The sequence below is a fragment of the Rhinolophus ferrumequinum genome, chromosome 18, assembly GCF_004115265.2.
Source record: "Rhinolophus ferrumequinum isolate MPI-CBG mRhiFer1 chromosome 18, mRhiFer1_v1.p, whole genome shotgun sequence".
Classification (NCBI taxonomy): Eukaryota; Metazoa; Chordata; class Mammalia; order Chiroptera; family Rhinolophidae; genus Rhinolophus; species Rhinolophus ferrumequinum.
Window position 1 is genome coordinate 13,540,465 of NC_046301.1, and position 16,629 is coordinate 13,557,093.

Below are 16,629 nucleotides of genomic sequence, written 5' to 3' on the forward strand. Positions count from 1 at the left end.
TAATTCACCCTCTTATATCAATAATACCAATGACAGTGGAGTGAAAGGATCCAGCCACTCAAAGTTTTCCAGCTGGGCACAGCCACCAGCCAACCTATCAGCTGAATTCAGCCTCATGAATGGCTTAAAGTGACTTGAGCAGAAGAATGAGCCAAAAAACACAAACACTGAATCATAAGAAAATAATAAAACTATTTTTGTTTGAATTCACTTGTTTATTAATTTCTTCCAATAACTGAAATATAAATTGGCACTTGAAAATTGGGTGCTACTATAACTAAAATCTGAAACTTACGACACTGGGTTTGGTTCTGGTGTTAGGCAGACGCGGGAAAACTGGTGAAGGGACTGCTGAGGCTGGAGAACAGGCAATTTCAATTTTGCCGTGGTGGAAATGTTTGTAAAACTCTTCCTTGGCAGTACCCCCAAAAACTTGTGAATTTAGATAAAAATAGTTTTAAGCAGAATGCTGAACATGCCAATTGGATTTTCCTAGGTGTATAATGGTAATATATGGAACGAGAGATGAAAGTAATTGTTTATTTATGAGCATAATTTAGAGGAAATATAGAAGGCCCAAGATTTTCTGGGTTGGAAAATAAAACTGTCTCTTACCCTCAGTCTCTCAAATAATTAAAAATAAAAAATAAAAAAAAATTGAAAGATACAAAGGACGGAGGCCACACACAAAAAAATAAATAAATGAATGAAAGAATAAATAAATAAATAAACAAATGTTGTGACCATAACATACCTTGTTAGGACCTCTGAAAGTTTTCAGGTAGTACCTAGTGGACTCACTCAGCTAGACCCAGGACTATGGAGAATCTTAAGGGTGTTTTCTGCCAGCAGCCTCACATGTGGTCTAAGATATAGAGATGCCTGTCCTGAAATAATTATGGACATGTCTTTTGAGGGATGGATGGTGTGAATTCCAACAAGATTCTTTAAAAATAATTAAAAACAGTTGTACTGACCGAAAACCAAAAACAGAAACAAACAAAAACCAAACAAACAAAAACTACAAAAAAAAAAACCTACCAGTTGAGGTTACAAGAGACTCAGATAGTTCAAAATTAAAAGAAGCTCTAGGCCTCCAAATTCAAATGGGAAGAAAGCACTCTAATAAAGCCAGTCACCTACAAATATATGTTATTTCTTACTGAAAAGTGAAAGTATTTCCGAGTGTGAAGACCAGGCCACAAGTGCTGCATCCAAGAGAAAAAGAGAACAATAAGGACCTATCCCTAGGAAGCAGAATAAGATCCCAACCAAGGAATACCCTCCACATCCAGAGCTGAGGGAACTAGTGATATGTCACTGGTTGGGTTTCAGAATGATTACAGAGCAGTGGATATGTTCTTTTCCTTCATGTTCTTGAAAAGGATTGTCTACTGCATCTTTCCTGTCTCATCACTGTGGGTTGCTGTTTGGGGGGCAAATCACTTGTCTTTCCAGTTTCTTGATCAAAAGATGCCAGAGGACCACATGGAAGAAGACTAATCTGTATCTAAATTAAATGCAGATTTTGAAATACTGCATCCTGAGCTTGATGTCTGTCATAGGTTGAAATGTACCCCTTCTACCAGCCCCCTCCAAAATTCCTATGTTGGAGTCCTAACCTGCAGTGCCTCAGAATGTGACCACACAGGGAGACGGGATCTTTTCAGAGTTAATCATGTCAAAATGAGGTCAGCGGGGTTGGCCTTAACCCAACAACACACCTGGTGTCCTTATAAAAATAAATGTGGAGACACCTACACAGAAAGAACGCCATGTGAACACACAGGGAAAGACAGCCATCTATAAGCTAAGGAGAGAGACCTACAAAAGATCCTTCCCTCACAGGCCTCAGAAGGAAGTAAGCACAGGACATCTTGATTTCAGATTTCTAGCTTCCAGAGCTTGGATACAAAAAAGTTACTTTTGTTTAAACCATCCACTTTGTGACTGGCAAGCACAATCTCCTCCCTTCTTTACTTTGCTTCTGCGATACCACACATATAACTGACACAATCCCTTCTTTTCCTCTCCTTTTATTAATTTGGGATCTGTGGCTTTTTATTTCAAACTCTTCTCAGTATGGAGGAAGAAAAATAATATTCTAGGCAGGGACCAGAGTGTTTCTACAGCGTCTTCCTCAGAGGGGAAATAATTTTACTTGAAATCTGTTAAATAATGAAGCAGTAAAAAGGTTTTAACTCTTACTGATGGAACTTTTAATGTATCTGATAAACTAGTTATATTAGAAAGCCCGTAGTAAGGTATAGGTTAAACATTCAGGCTCTGGAGTTTGCTTACTTATGTTGATTCCTACGTCTATCTCTTACAGTTGTTTGATTTTGGCATATGTTGGGTCAAATTTGTATCAGCATACCAAATAGACTACTGTAATGTGTAGCAATCACAAACGTAGAGAGAACCAATGAACTATAATCATGTAAAAACATCATGTAGATGTAACACATACTTCACTGCGATCCCATAGATAAAAGAAGAAAAAACAACACAAAACAACAACAAAAAAACGTGTTACCTGAATGTCCTCAAACATAACCAGCCTAATTAAATCACATAAAAAGTCAGATTCACAGTGTGCGAGAGGATGATACCCTAACTGCAGAAATGCAGCCTGTCATTTATTTCCAAGGTTTTGTTCCCCCTCTATTTTGTTTAAGAATTTCCAGAGCATCCCTTGCACTGTTGAATGAAGCCCCTGGCGTCCCCCTCCTCAGGCTTTTGCACCACATCCCTGCCTCTCAGAAAACACTGCTCTGCCCCTGACCATGTGTGTCTCCCAGGAGCTTCTTGACCACACCCAGGGGTTGGGGACTGCTGGGGCCATACCCTCATGGCTGCACAAATCTGCTCATACCGCCCGCCCTCTATCAGGCTTGGCTATCACTGCCACTTTCTTGGGCTGCCAATGGATATACTTTACTGCGCGACATGGACAAAGTTCCCATTTTTCCTTGCTAGTAGGGAATGCTTCCCCTTTTCTATCAATAAACATTTTAGGGAGATCCCACAGTAAAGCTGCCTGAGGGCTCAGCTCTTATAACTCTTCCAGATTCATAAGCAGCCTTTTCTTCCTCGGGACACAAGTTGTCCAGGACTGAGTTCCATTCTAAGTCTTGTGCTCAGTGCAGTGAATTGTGCTGGATCCCTGCCCCCATGCTGCTGTAGCCCTCCACCATGGGTTCCCCAGACCCCCTGCTCATGTCTGAATTCCAACCCTGAATAGATTCCAGGTGCCTCGGCAGCTCGATGTGAGAGGAGAAATGGTGCTGTGTGGGCAGCTCGGTGGGGCGTTGTCTGGACAATTTAACTGAACCCACTTCCTGATCAGGCTGGGACACAGGATTGCATAAGGAAACGCTGCTGCAGTTCACTTCAGAATTAACTCGAAGATGTTCCAGTAAGCAATCTAAATGTGCTCTGGAGATTTGTAATCCACAGTAACTTGGGACAAAAGTCTATAATAGCAATAAATGGAATTTACGTTCAAAATCTGAGCAAAAGCCTGACCAGTGAATGTCATCCTTAATGAATTTACAAACAAACAAGTAAAATAAGAAAATGTTTTTCTAATAACCAGATAATAGCTTTTTAAAAAAGTAATTAAAAATCAAAAATAGTTATTTAGAAAACAGAAAATCAACAAAAGTAGGAGAGGTTTGGGGAACAAGCTGGTAATCACCCCCTTAAAACAATCCCTACTTTGTACTGGAGTTTCCTTCCCAGTTTCATTCCTGATATACATTGTTGCTATTGTTGTTGGTGTGAATGCTGTTTTAACATTGATGCTATAATACTGTTCACACAATTTTATAAACTTTACTTTTACATTAAGATTATTACATATGTGTCTATCCTTGCCATTACGTAGAATTTATAACCATTAACTGTAATAGCTGGTACACTGAAAGCTATGGCTGTAAAAGAGATTGTTAATCCTACCTCTATCATTGATGATTACATAAAGTTCCTTTCGATTTCTCACAATTTTAAATTATTTTAATTAACGTAAATGTCCTGAGCATATATTTATTTCTAATGATTTCTGTAGTGAAGATTACAGAAGATACTTGGTTAAAGTGCATAAATATTTGGAGGTACTTGATGTCTATGATCAATTGTTTTTCAAAAGAATACCAACTTACACAATCAGTTGTGGTGTATGAAAGTCCTTAAGAAACAATTTAAAAATTTTGTTTTCAAATCAAAATTATATAATTTAATAGTTGAAATATTAGTATGCAATAAATAGGTTTGCATAAAAATAAGCAAATTATTTCAAATTAGTTTTAGTTTACCAAGAAGAGTCATTAGTTTTATATGGATAATACAGTTCCTTGTATTAGCCATAAGCTAATATAAGGGAAGTTATCATGTGGGATCTTTAAAGTACTCATGAAGGTAACTTACCAAGGATTCCTCATATGAGAATCATGAAGTGCTTTATTTTATTTTTCTTTCTAAGACTAAGGCTGCCTAAATTTTATTGAGATGAATGGTACAATATTTTTTTTTAAAAAATACAAGAAATACATGATTTCTCCCCATGTATTATCTCAAAAATCATCTGATGTATGGTGACAGATAGCAGTCTAGTTTCATTCTTTTGCATGTGGCTTACCAATTTTCCCGGATCATTTATTGAAGAGGCTTTCTTTTTTCCATTGTATGTTTTTGGCTCCTTTGTTGAAAATTATCTGCCCAATTTATGTGGGTTTATTTCTGGGTTCTCAATTCTATTCCATCACTCCGTGTGTCTGTTTTTCTGCCAACATCATGCTGTTTTGATTATTGTCGCTTTGTAGTAACTCAAAACGGATCAAAGACCTAAATATAAGACCTGAAACAATAAATTGCACAGAAGAAAGCATGGGTACTAAACTTAAGGACCTCGGGTTCAGAAAGGATTTAATGAATTTTGCCTCAAAGGCAAGAGAAGTAAAAGCAAAAATAAATGAATGGGACTATATCAAACTAAAAAGCTTCTGCACAGCAAAAGAAGCCATCAACAAAACCAATAGGCAATCTACCAAATGGGAGAAGATATTAGCAAAGAACACCTCCAAAAAGGGGTTAATATCCCAGATATATGAAGAACTCATACAACTCAACAACAACAAACAATCCAATTGAGAAATAGACAGAAGACCTGAACTGACACTTCTCCCAAGAAGACATTCAAACAGTCAACAAATATATGAAAAAATGCTCAACTTCACTAACTATTAGGGAAATGCTAGTCAAAACCAAATGAGATATCACCTCACACCTGTTAGAATGGCTATAATGAATAAGACAGGTAACAAATGTTGGAAAGGTTGTAGAGAAAAAGGAACCCTCATACACTGCTGGTGGGAATGTAAACTGGTACAGCTACTATGGAAAACAGTATGGAGGTGCCTCAAAAAAATTAATAATAGAATTACCACGTGACCCAGCAATATCTCTTCTGGGTATCTACCCCCTAAATCTGAAAACATTTATCTGTAAAGATATATGTACCTCTATGTGCATTGCAGCATTATTCATGATGGCCAAGACATGGAAACCGAAGTGTCCTTCAATAAATGATTGCATAAAAAAGATGTGGTACATATATACAATGGAATATTACTTGGCCATAAGAAAAGATGGAATACTGCCATTTGCTACAACATGGATGGATCTTGAGATTCATACTAAGCGAAATAAGTCAGACAGAAAAAGTTGAGAACCATATAGCTTCACTCATATATGGGATATAAAACTGAAAGCAACAAATGTACAAGACAAACAAACAAACAAAAACTCATAGACACAGACAACAGTTTAGTGGTTACTAGAGGAGAAGGGGGTAGGGGGACAGAGAAGAGGGTAAGGAGGCCAAATACACTCGTATGGTGATGAAAGAAGAACTGACACTGGGTGGTGAACACAATGCAACATATAGATGATGTATTACAGTATTGCACACTTGAAATCTGTGTAATTTTACTAGCCATGGTCACCCCAATAAATTCAATAAAAACATCATCTTCTGATTGGTACTCTTTTTCCTGAAACAGATTCCTAACTATTAAAATATATACATTACAACCATTCATTAAAATCATGCATATGTTTTCAAAACTGAAATTCAGTATTAAGTAGACTTATCCTCTGACACATAGCCAGAAAATGGCTGATCTCTCTTCAAGGAGACAGGGCTGTCCTTACAAAATACATGGCATGAAGCACTGGAGCAGAAAAGTGAATTCTGGGAAACAGCCATCTCTCAAGAGAAAGGAGTAAGGGACTGTCTCAAAAATACATACATCCTCCCCCAACACTTACCAAATAGATAGCTCCCTCCACCCCCTGAAGAAGTAGCTGGGAAAGCGCCAAGAGTATTTAAGGGATAATCCTTCCTCATATAATCAAGGGGTAGAAACTTCTCCCATAATTATATCTGATATCCATTAAATACTTTTTAGGGGTGGTTCTGGGTGCTTTATACATATTTCGTCATTTAAGTCTCCTAACAATTTGACCAGGTAGGTGCTTTGGTTATCCTACTATACAGGTAAAGAAACAGATACTTAGGTAACTTGCTCAACATAACAAACCTAGAAACTGGTGCAGCCGAACTTTAAAGGCAGTTAAGACTGTAGGGGAGTTCTTAATCGGTCACAAAACCCAGCACCATATGCTCAATATTGTAAATGCTATGTGTAGCTCTTGTAAATATTCACTTACTAAATGTGTGAATCAGACTGTACAACTGTATTAGGATTATACTGAGCCACAGAGTAATTGGCTCCTGAGGGACACAATGCAGGGCTAGGATTGATTTAGGTGCCTGCACAATGGGTCTAGTTCGGACCCGGAAATTTAAGGTAAGGCAGAATATGAGAAGTTAATGAGGCTGGGCGCTATCATGCATCTTGCATCATCGAGAATGCCTGCTTTGGAACCGAGAAGACGAAAAACACTTAAGCCATCTTACCTTTCTATGAATAGATGGATGGGTTCATGGATGGACTAATACATTACTGGAAGTAAGGAGCCAGGCTGGACTTAAGTCAGTGTTGTGTAAATGGCTTAGATGCCATTTCTTTTTTATTACCTTGGCATTGGCCTTTAAATGAGAGTACAGATGTTCAGCTAATAAAAACGACAAATACACCAAACCCAGAGGCTGAAGGTGCTTCACTGCAGAGCTTTCTAACTTTTAATCCCTGGGGAGCTTCCTTCTTGCTGCCTGTCAGCTGGAGGTCACTCTTAGTCCCTAGAGTGACCCTCAGTTCCTCCCCACCTGAGTCTCTTTAACGGCGTCAAGGAAAGAGAGAAATTTCGGAAAGACCAAAGCTGTGATCGTATATAATCTAATCACGCACATTTCATCACCTTCGTCATTTTATGGGTCAGAAGCAAATCACAGGTTATGCCTACACACAAGAGGAGAGATTATGTGAAGACATGTATGCTGGGAGGTGTACCCTAGGAGCCTCTGAAAAGTTTGTGTGACACACCTAGCCTCTCTGCTAACTCAGAAGTGTGCGCGTGTGTGTGTTCCATAAACACACATACACCATTTTGCCCAAGACATTAGGAAATATACATTTACATATAACATTCACTTTAAGTAAAAGGTTAATCTTTGAAGGCTGTTACTAAAAGATCAGTTATTCTCAGTAAAGTGAGTTTACTGTGATCTTAACATTCTTGCAAAAAAAAAAAAACACACAGCAAACAAATTGTTGAACGCATTAGATCATTCTTGAAAAGTACTGCTCTTTAAAAATATCTCCATATTAAATAAATGGTTAAGGAAAAATGCCTGAACAATGAAGACGCAGTCACCACCAGAGATTTAGTTGATTTTACAGCTTTTCCTTGGGTCCTTTTTCTGGAATGTTTCTTTGAGAGCTAAAAATCTTTGAGCAGCTGTTTCAATTAAGATTGAGGTATATTAGAAATAACAGAAATCAGGGCTGGGTTAGTTTTTGATTACTACTGTAAAATACCAGTAATATAGTGGAGAAACACAAATTTCATTCAGTTTCCAGTTCTGGATTCCAGAAGTCCGAAATGGGCCAGCAAGCCTGTTTCCTTCTAGAGGCTCTAGAAAAGAATTCGTTTCCTTGCCTTTTCTAGTTTCTAGAGTATGTGAGCATTGCTTAGCTCATGGTCACTTCTTCCATCCTCAAAGCTGTAATGTGGTATCTTTAAATCTCTCTGACTTTGATCCTCTCTCTTCTGCCTCCTTCTTTCACTTAAGAGAACCCCTGAGGTTACATTGGGCTTGTCCCAGGAATCCAGAACGAGCTCCCATCGCAAGATTTTTAACTACATCATACCCACAAAGTCCATTTTGCCATATAAGGCATCATAGTCACAGGTTCTGAGGATTAGGATAAAAACACCTTTGGGAGGGCAATTATTCAACATACCACAGTGGCTTAAATAAGAAGCTTATTTTCCTCACGTAACAAGAAATCAGGACTATAAAGGATCAATAATGTTCAAATTGAAATCTCTTATTCTGGGGAGGATTTTGCCTTATAACTGGAAGATCACTTTTGCATCTTACTATCATATCCATGCGTGTGTGAGGAAGAAGGAGGAGGGAAGAGGAAAGGAGAGGCACAAGTTAACTTTAGAGTATAATTTATTAACCAGAACTCTTCCACAGAAGAATATTAGATGCAAGGAGAGGGGAGTCAAGAATCTAGATTGCGTAGCCAGAATTTTACAGATAGAAATGGGAGAATGGTGTTAGATTTGAATGGTTAGTGAGCCAGGTGATAACTGCCAGAATTTCAGTTACCTTATTATAGGATCATTTTATATTCTACAAGGGTTAAATTATAAGGGAAACGTGCTCTATGTATTTTCCTACTTGAAAAAGAAATATTTTTTTTGGTAAATGAAATGATTCCGTCAGCCATCTTTATGAGAACTACTTGAGTAAATGTGATTTCTTTTCTTCTCAGAAGAACACAGAATTCATCACTGCTATTTCCATATTCATACCCTTATCCTATACAGAGTTCCATTAGTCATATGTAATCCCTCATTATTTGTTTTCCTCTTGGGACAATGAGTAGAGATTTATGAACGAACCTGAGAAATTAGGTTCTGTAGCTTTCAGCTATCAGTGAATTAGAGCTGTAGCCTTTCTGGTTTCAACCTTCATGGTGTGGTAACTAGAGGACTGTCAATCAACTTTGTCTGCATATATTTTCAGACAGAGTGGAGCAGAGCAAAAGCACATTGAAAATGAATTTTGAACAGTTCAGCAGAAGAGAGGTTTCCTCTCACAGGAACAATGCATTCAGCAGGAGTTAAGGTCAGAACCGATGAACTTCTGTCAAAATGCTCCCAGATTTACACGGTGGAGGCCTGCAGTCAACTTTGGAACCCCTACCTGGCCTTGTCTCAACAGGGATCCCAGGAGTTTAGACCCTCAGGGCACTAAACAAACATTTCTTTCAAGTTGGCTTACTTACGACATAGAGAACATTGTACAACACTGTTATCTTTTTAATGCAGATATTTAGTACCTGATTTTTTATTATTTTAATATTTTAAGGAATGTCGTATTTTATTCAGTGCATATACTGTGAGTCATTAAAGAACATGATAATGTTTAAACCCAAAAATAATAATAATCAGGATTTTTCTGACTCAGAAGCAATTCTTTCATTATAGGCATATGACTTACCCTAAAACCTGAGCACAGTTTGGGTCAAATTTGGCACAGTTCTATTTATTTTATGTCAACTTGGGGTTATATCAAAGTCTTATTTTGGTTTATATCTGGGAAAGATGGGATCAATTTCTACCTTTTCAATATGAGACAGGAAAAATACATTGAATGGTCCATATTTTAAAATATTATTTTTAAAAAAGATTATATATGGTTACTCAGAACCTAAATCAAAATGTTGTATGTTATCTTTGAGAGTAAAACTTTAATTGGATGGCTCTCTGGAGTAGCAAAGGAATCTATTATAATCTTACATTCCTGAAATGGAAATATTAATACGTTTTTCTAATAATAGATCAAAGTCCCAAGTTTTTAGTACTCAATCATAATTTATCTGTCAAATTAAACATCTGTTAAAAATCCTTTCAGTATTTTCTATTACATTATAGAAGTTCAGAGTTTTCATTAAATGCATAAAAGCTTTCATTATAGAGCATATATCCCAAGTTTACTTTTAAAGAGGAAGAAGTTTTACATTTTTCCACTCCGTATTTTTCTATCCGATTGGAGCAAGTAACAGCCCTTTTGGGAGCCATAATAGATTTGTGAGATCTCTCATAACCAGAAGCAAAATTAAAGTACAAAAAATTATATGTTGATCTATGTTTTCCTTTCACTGTGTCGACTGGTGCTTGATTGTACTTTTTATGGCAATATACATAGATTACTCTGAAGGACAGACTCATATTTGAATTATATTTGCAAATTTCTAGTTTCTGAAATATACCTAATACATAAAAGGCACTTAATGTAATTTTCCTTGGAAAATTGAGACACAGAAGAGGCACAGAATAATTACTAGAGCCTCCATGTTCCCTTTTTCTGTCCATACTCATCCTCTTACACCCCACGTAGTATACTGATTAATAATGTTATCCAATACAAACTATAGTGTCTCTCTAATCCTTCCAAGATAATACATTATTCAGATTTCCACAAATGTCTTCATATCTTTTGTAAACCTGTGTAACAACTGCAAAAACATACTTTGGACATGCCTACCTAGCACTTCTAGTTTACAAAAATAGAATAACTAAAATTTGATGAAGAATGATACAATCCTTTGTCTTGAGTCAATTAAATGATTTCCATTAAATTGGCATTCTTCTGCTAATTAATGCTCTTATATCACCATAGCTTTAGTTGGCTTATCTTTGACTAAATTTAAGATATTTTTCATTACCTCCTAGGGGAATCTTGCATACGAAACATACGGATTTAATTTGCACATGTCTGATAAAGAATTGAGTGGGCTTGATTTTTTAAAGTTATTCATTTAAGTATTTTAAAGTAACCATTAAAAGTAACCAAAATCACTTGATACTAACAAAAAATACTGCTAGAGTTCTATTATTCATTGCAATCTAGAAAATGACTCCAATCAATTTCTATCAGTTATCCAAAATATTCATTTCTCCGCCATGTCAAAATTAAGTAAAGTATAATTCAGAAACATTTCGTCAGGAAAAGAAAGCCATTGGACAAATGACCACTTAAATACTTGGTTTCTGGGAACATTAAAGTCATGTCTGCCCTGGAAATGTGAAGACGTAAATGAGACAAATTTTCGAGATGAAGTAAAGCTGAAAGCTCTTTTGCCAGGGCAGGCCAGCCGCCTTGCTAAATTATAAAACCATAATGTGCATGACTTTATCCACCAATAAAATGGGAATTATACTACAAGCCAATTCTGTCAGAAGATGTTATGGAGATAATGAGATAATGTCTTTTAAGTGCTTTCAGTGTCTCGGATGAAAGAAGATAACTTTCCCATCCTCAGAAAAGAGACGACCCAGGATCACTAACATTTCACGTTGTAAATGTACCTTCTTTAGAAAAGTGAAGCTATTACAATAATGATACATAAAGCTCCTCTACTAACCTACTGTAAAGCTGTATTCATCAATAATGAAGGCATGACCTGTGGCGGAAGTTGGTGAGCTTTTCTACATTGAACAACTATTTTCGGTAAGATTAACAGCCACATTCAAGGGCATTTACTTCAAGGCTAGTTGTAGACATGAAACAGTTTGAAACATAATGCATTTTCTATCATCAAGAAGTTCCTCTAATTAATATACATATGTGAATAATGAAAGGGCATCCTCTTCAATGTTAACGAAAATGAGACCTAGTATATCTACTAGATGCTTTCTGAACCTACATCTAATACACTCAACTAACCCGTCCTCTGAGTCACTATATTCCAGTGACATAATTAATGTTAGTTGGTTCAACAACAAGAGTGAATGGCATATCCAAAATTTACATGATATTAAATTGGACCATGGCCCTCTCTCCAATTGCCATGCTTTACTTTAAATGTGATAATTAATTAGCCATACTTGATGAGAGATATCACAGGGCTGTTTCTTTTTCCTTTCCTGTGGCCTCAATTATCTATAAAGTTGGTGCAGTTTCTGGAAATAACCTACATATGGAGAAATTAAATGCCTAAGAAATTAATAAATGCCCACAGCAATTATGAGAAACTTTAAATCTTCAAAGGAATAAACTGTAGTAAAATAATAATAATAAATGTAACAGGACTTGTGAATGATGCTTGGTAGAAGATTACAAATTGTTCCTGAAAGGTTCACTCAAATGAAAATGAATTACAATTTTTAGTAATAGAGTTTTGTCTTAGCCGTAAAATACCAATAGCCATATAAGTGTTTAACATTTTCAATTTGGCATTTCTCTAATTATAAAATATGTCATTATTTTCCTCTTGCAGTGATTGCCTTAGGCAGGTTCTTGTGCCCCAACTGCCACCAATGGGAAGTTAGAAGCCTTACGGTAATGGAAAGTGTAATTATGCCATAAACAAGACAAGGAAAAGATGATCTCTTTTTTGCCTCCAGATATTGGTGTGTAAGAATATGAGGCCTGGAGTTTCTGCAAGAGGAGAAACTCCCATCTTTCAGAAGAGGAGAGAACCAGTATGCTGAGGCTGAATGAGCAGGAAAAAGAATGAAAAGAACTTACACACTTGATGTACAAACTGAACTCGCCTACGTGGAAATAATTTTACCTCAACACTTTGTAACACATTCTCTTAATGTTTAAGTCATGTAAGTTTAGGTTATCTAGTATTTGCAGCCCTCAAACAGCTTAATGTATGCAGGTGCTTTGCTGAGAACCATATCTATGTGCATGTCAGGTACTGACCCAGCAGATTCTGACTTTGCTGATGGGGTTAGCAGCAATGGCTGCAGATCCTCAGGGCTGGGTAGCTTGGTCAGAACTCCTTTTTCTGGGAAGGTCGTGGCTGTCAGTCTGGCAAGCCGCACTGGAAGAGGAAGAGCTCTATTGTTGAACAACCCTGACATTTAGAGGCTCAAGGAACTTCATTTGGAGGTTCATTCACCCATATCTGTTTCCTTTGTATTAGGTCTAACACTAAGCAATTGTCTCCCCATTTTTCAGAGAGTGGATTCTCTGCTTTAAAGCACCTCAATGTTTTTATTCAGGCAGGCTTACCTCTAGTGGCAGTAGCAGGTGGGATGCCGAATGGATATGAAGAAGCCCATATTAACTTACAAGTTTAGGAATCCAACATCCTGAGGGCTCAAAATCAATTTTTAAAAATCTTGTATTTAGTGAAACATGCCCTTGAATTGCAACCAAAAGCTAGTGAGAAGCTTTTTAAAATAAAACTTGCCAAATGTCAAGCTAGTTAATGACCGAGTTGGAATTCAAACTCAAGCATTCTGGCTCATAGTCAGTGAAAGCCGTAAGATTAAGTCCGTATCCTTAATCATTAAACCACACAGCCTTTTACACAGAGCGCAATACATAAAAAAACAGAGAGGGGTACAAGGTAAACTGCTGTCCTAAAGGAAGCGTGATCAATGTGTCACTGGGTCTGTTCTACATGAGGTGAGTGGCAGAGTGGTTCATAGCATGTCTGCTGGAAGATAAGGTTTAAAATAAATCTTAAAGAACAACTAAGAGCTATACAAAATGGTCTAGGATTGAGCCCACTTGATGATCATACTTAAAAATATAGGCTCTTATTAGCAGCAATTCTGGCATTTTGATATATATTTGAACAATTCCAGTGTCTATCCTTTAGTTCTAAACCTAGATTGAGAAAAGTGGCATTAAAGATGTAAAGATACTTTTAAACTTCAATACCAAACAGAAAGAATACTTCATCTGGGGATCTGTGACACTGAGAGTGTCACTAAGAAGGAAACTGTACTTGAATTTGATTGGGTGCCCCTATTCACCAGGTGGAGAGAAGACCCACAGATTTTAAGGGCTAGGAAAATTTATAAACTGTACCACTGTACCGTGGAGAAAAACATTATGTATACATTTCCAGGAATTATCAGATAGCAAATTGACTCCCAGAGGAGCCAGGAGAAAATTGGCATGAAGTAAATCAGAAAAAGTACGTTTGGTTACATAAGTTAATGAAGGCCATATTAAGAATTTTGAACTTGAAGACTAGGTAAGCCATTCACTATTTCTCTGTTCCTAAAAGGAAACATGAGAAGCCATTAGTAACATATACTGAACATGTTTGGGAGGGCAGCCAAAAGGAACTAGAGAGAATGTTGAAACAAACTACTGACCGACTGACTGCCTGAGACCCTGAATTTATAAATACTTATACATCTTGGTAGAAACTGTGACAAATTCCACGGAATTAAAAAGAGTAAATTAAAATGAATTACTAGTATTGAAATAACTGGGCTTAGGGTACATTAAAGTGATCAAAAATGGTTGTCCAATATATGAACACAAAGCTCTAGTAATTTATGGAAGTGTCTAGCTTCCTATTCTTGCTTCGTTTTCCTTCTTGCTATCCTTCTTTTTTTTCTTTATAAAAGTAGATAATTTACCCTCATGAAGCCAATTTAGAATTGAGACTGGCTTTTCCTCGTAGTATATCCAAGACTTCATACCTTAGCCAAGGCTGTGTGTTTTATTCTCACTAATCAGGAGTCCTGGAACTTACTAATAATATCACTGAAAGAGAGGAAGGGTTTCAGTGAATGGGTGGTTGACACTCAAGAACCATTTTCATAGGACTTACCAATTTCTGTCCAAATCTGGTCTACTTTTTCTTAGCATTCATTTCCTTTGCACTCTTCAAAGCACCTTCCACATATCTGAACATTTTTAGTTTGGTTTTATGAGAAAATAACACTGTTATAAAGTAATCTTGAATATTAATTGCATGGGAGCAAACACTCCCACTACCCACAGAGATCATTAATAGGCAAAGGACTGTACAAGTACATGTTAATATTAAATTCTCACTTTGCTTTGAAATTTTTCTGCTTTTTTAAAAAAGCAACCAGCTTTGTTTAAATAAAACAATCTTAAAAGAGTGACTTTAATATATTTTTTTATTCATAAAACATTCTTTCTGCTTTATGTAGGGGTGGGTTCAATTTTCTATCATTTCTTAAGTATTTCTGCATCTAAGCTTATGAGGCCCTTTAGTCAGTAATATTGTTTTTTACTTTTAATATCTCTAACGAGTTTTGGAATGAGGAATATGTTAATTTCAGAAAATGATTTGGGAAGCGTTTCCTCCCCTCTATTTTTCTGAAAGAGTATATGCATATATAACTTTGACGTTCTTTCTTTTTAAACATTACATATAAAATTTATATTTTAAAAGCTGGAGTTTTTTGTTGTAAACATATAATAACCAAGTGAATCTTTTGTATCAATTTTAGTTGGTTGTGTTTTCTTAAGGATTTTTTCAATTCACCTAAAATGTGGAGTTTGTATAAAAGTGTTTATAACTTCTTATCACTCTGATATCTGCAGGATGTAGTGTTAGAACTTTCATTTCTATTATATAAGTAATTCTCTTTTCTTCTTGATCCAAATTTTTTTTAATTTTTAAAATATCTTTAAAGAATCAACTGTTAATTTTGTACATTTTTTGCATTGTTATTTTGATAAGATTGATTTCTGCTTTTTTCTTTATTATTCATTTCCATTTATCTCCTTGTTATTACTTTGCTGTTTGTTTGGGTTTTATTTGTTTGTTTTGTTTTTTAAGCTTTTTAAGAAAGAAGTTTTAGATAAACATTTTAAAACTTTGTTTTTGGATGTAAGCACTTGACATTAAAAATCTCCTTGTGAACACTGCCTTAAGCTGTGTTGTTTAATTTCGGAGTATTTGGTCATTTTCTAGATAAAATATTATTGATCCTGTTTTAATTTCAATGCGGTCAGAAAAATGTATTTGCTAATATTTTATCCTTTTGATATTTCTTGAGACTTTTTTTTTATGGTGCAGCCTATAGTTCATGTTGGTGAAAAGTTTATGTGCATTTGATAAAATGTGTATTCTGAAACTGTTGGGCATAATATTGTGTAAATTTCAATAGTCTTTATACTGAAGTCTACATAGTCTGGTAGAATACAGTCACTCAAGCTTACATATAATTAGTGTTTTCATGGTATATATTTTCCTTCATTTTACCTTGAACATTTCTATATCTTTGCATTTAAAATGTATGTCTGATAAGGGGTGGCAGGATTGCTCAGTGGGTTGGATCGCAAGCTCTGAACAACAGGGTGGCTGGTTCGATTCCCACATAGGCCAGTGAGCTGTGCCCTCCACAACTAAAGGACAACAACTTAGAGCTGATAGGCCCTGGAGAAACACACTGGTCCCCAGTATACCCCAATAAAATTTATTAAAAACAAAAACAAAAAAAACAAAAGTGTATGTCTGATAAGACGACATAAATTTGGGTTGTTCTTTTTTTTTTTTTTTACTCCACACTGGTCATCTGTCTTTTCATTGGAGTGTTTAGTCTCATTAATAGAATTATTGATATGGTTCAATTTAGGTCTCCTATTTACCATTTGTTTTTTGGGTTTTTTTTGTCTCATCAGTTTTT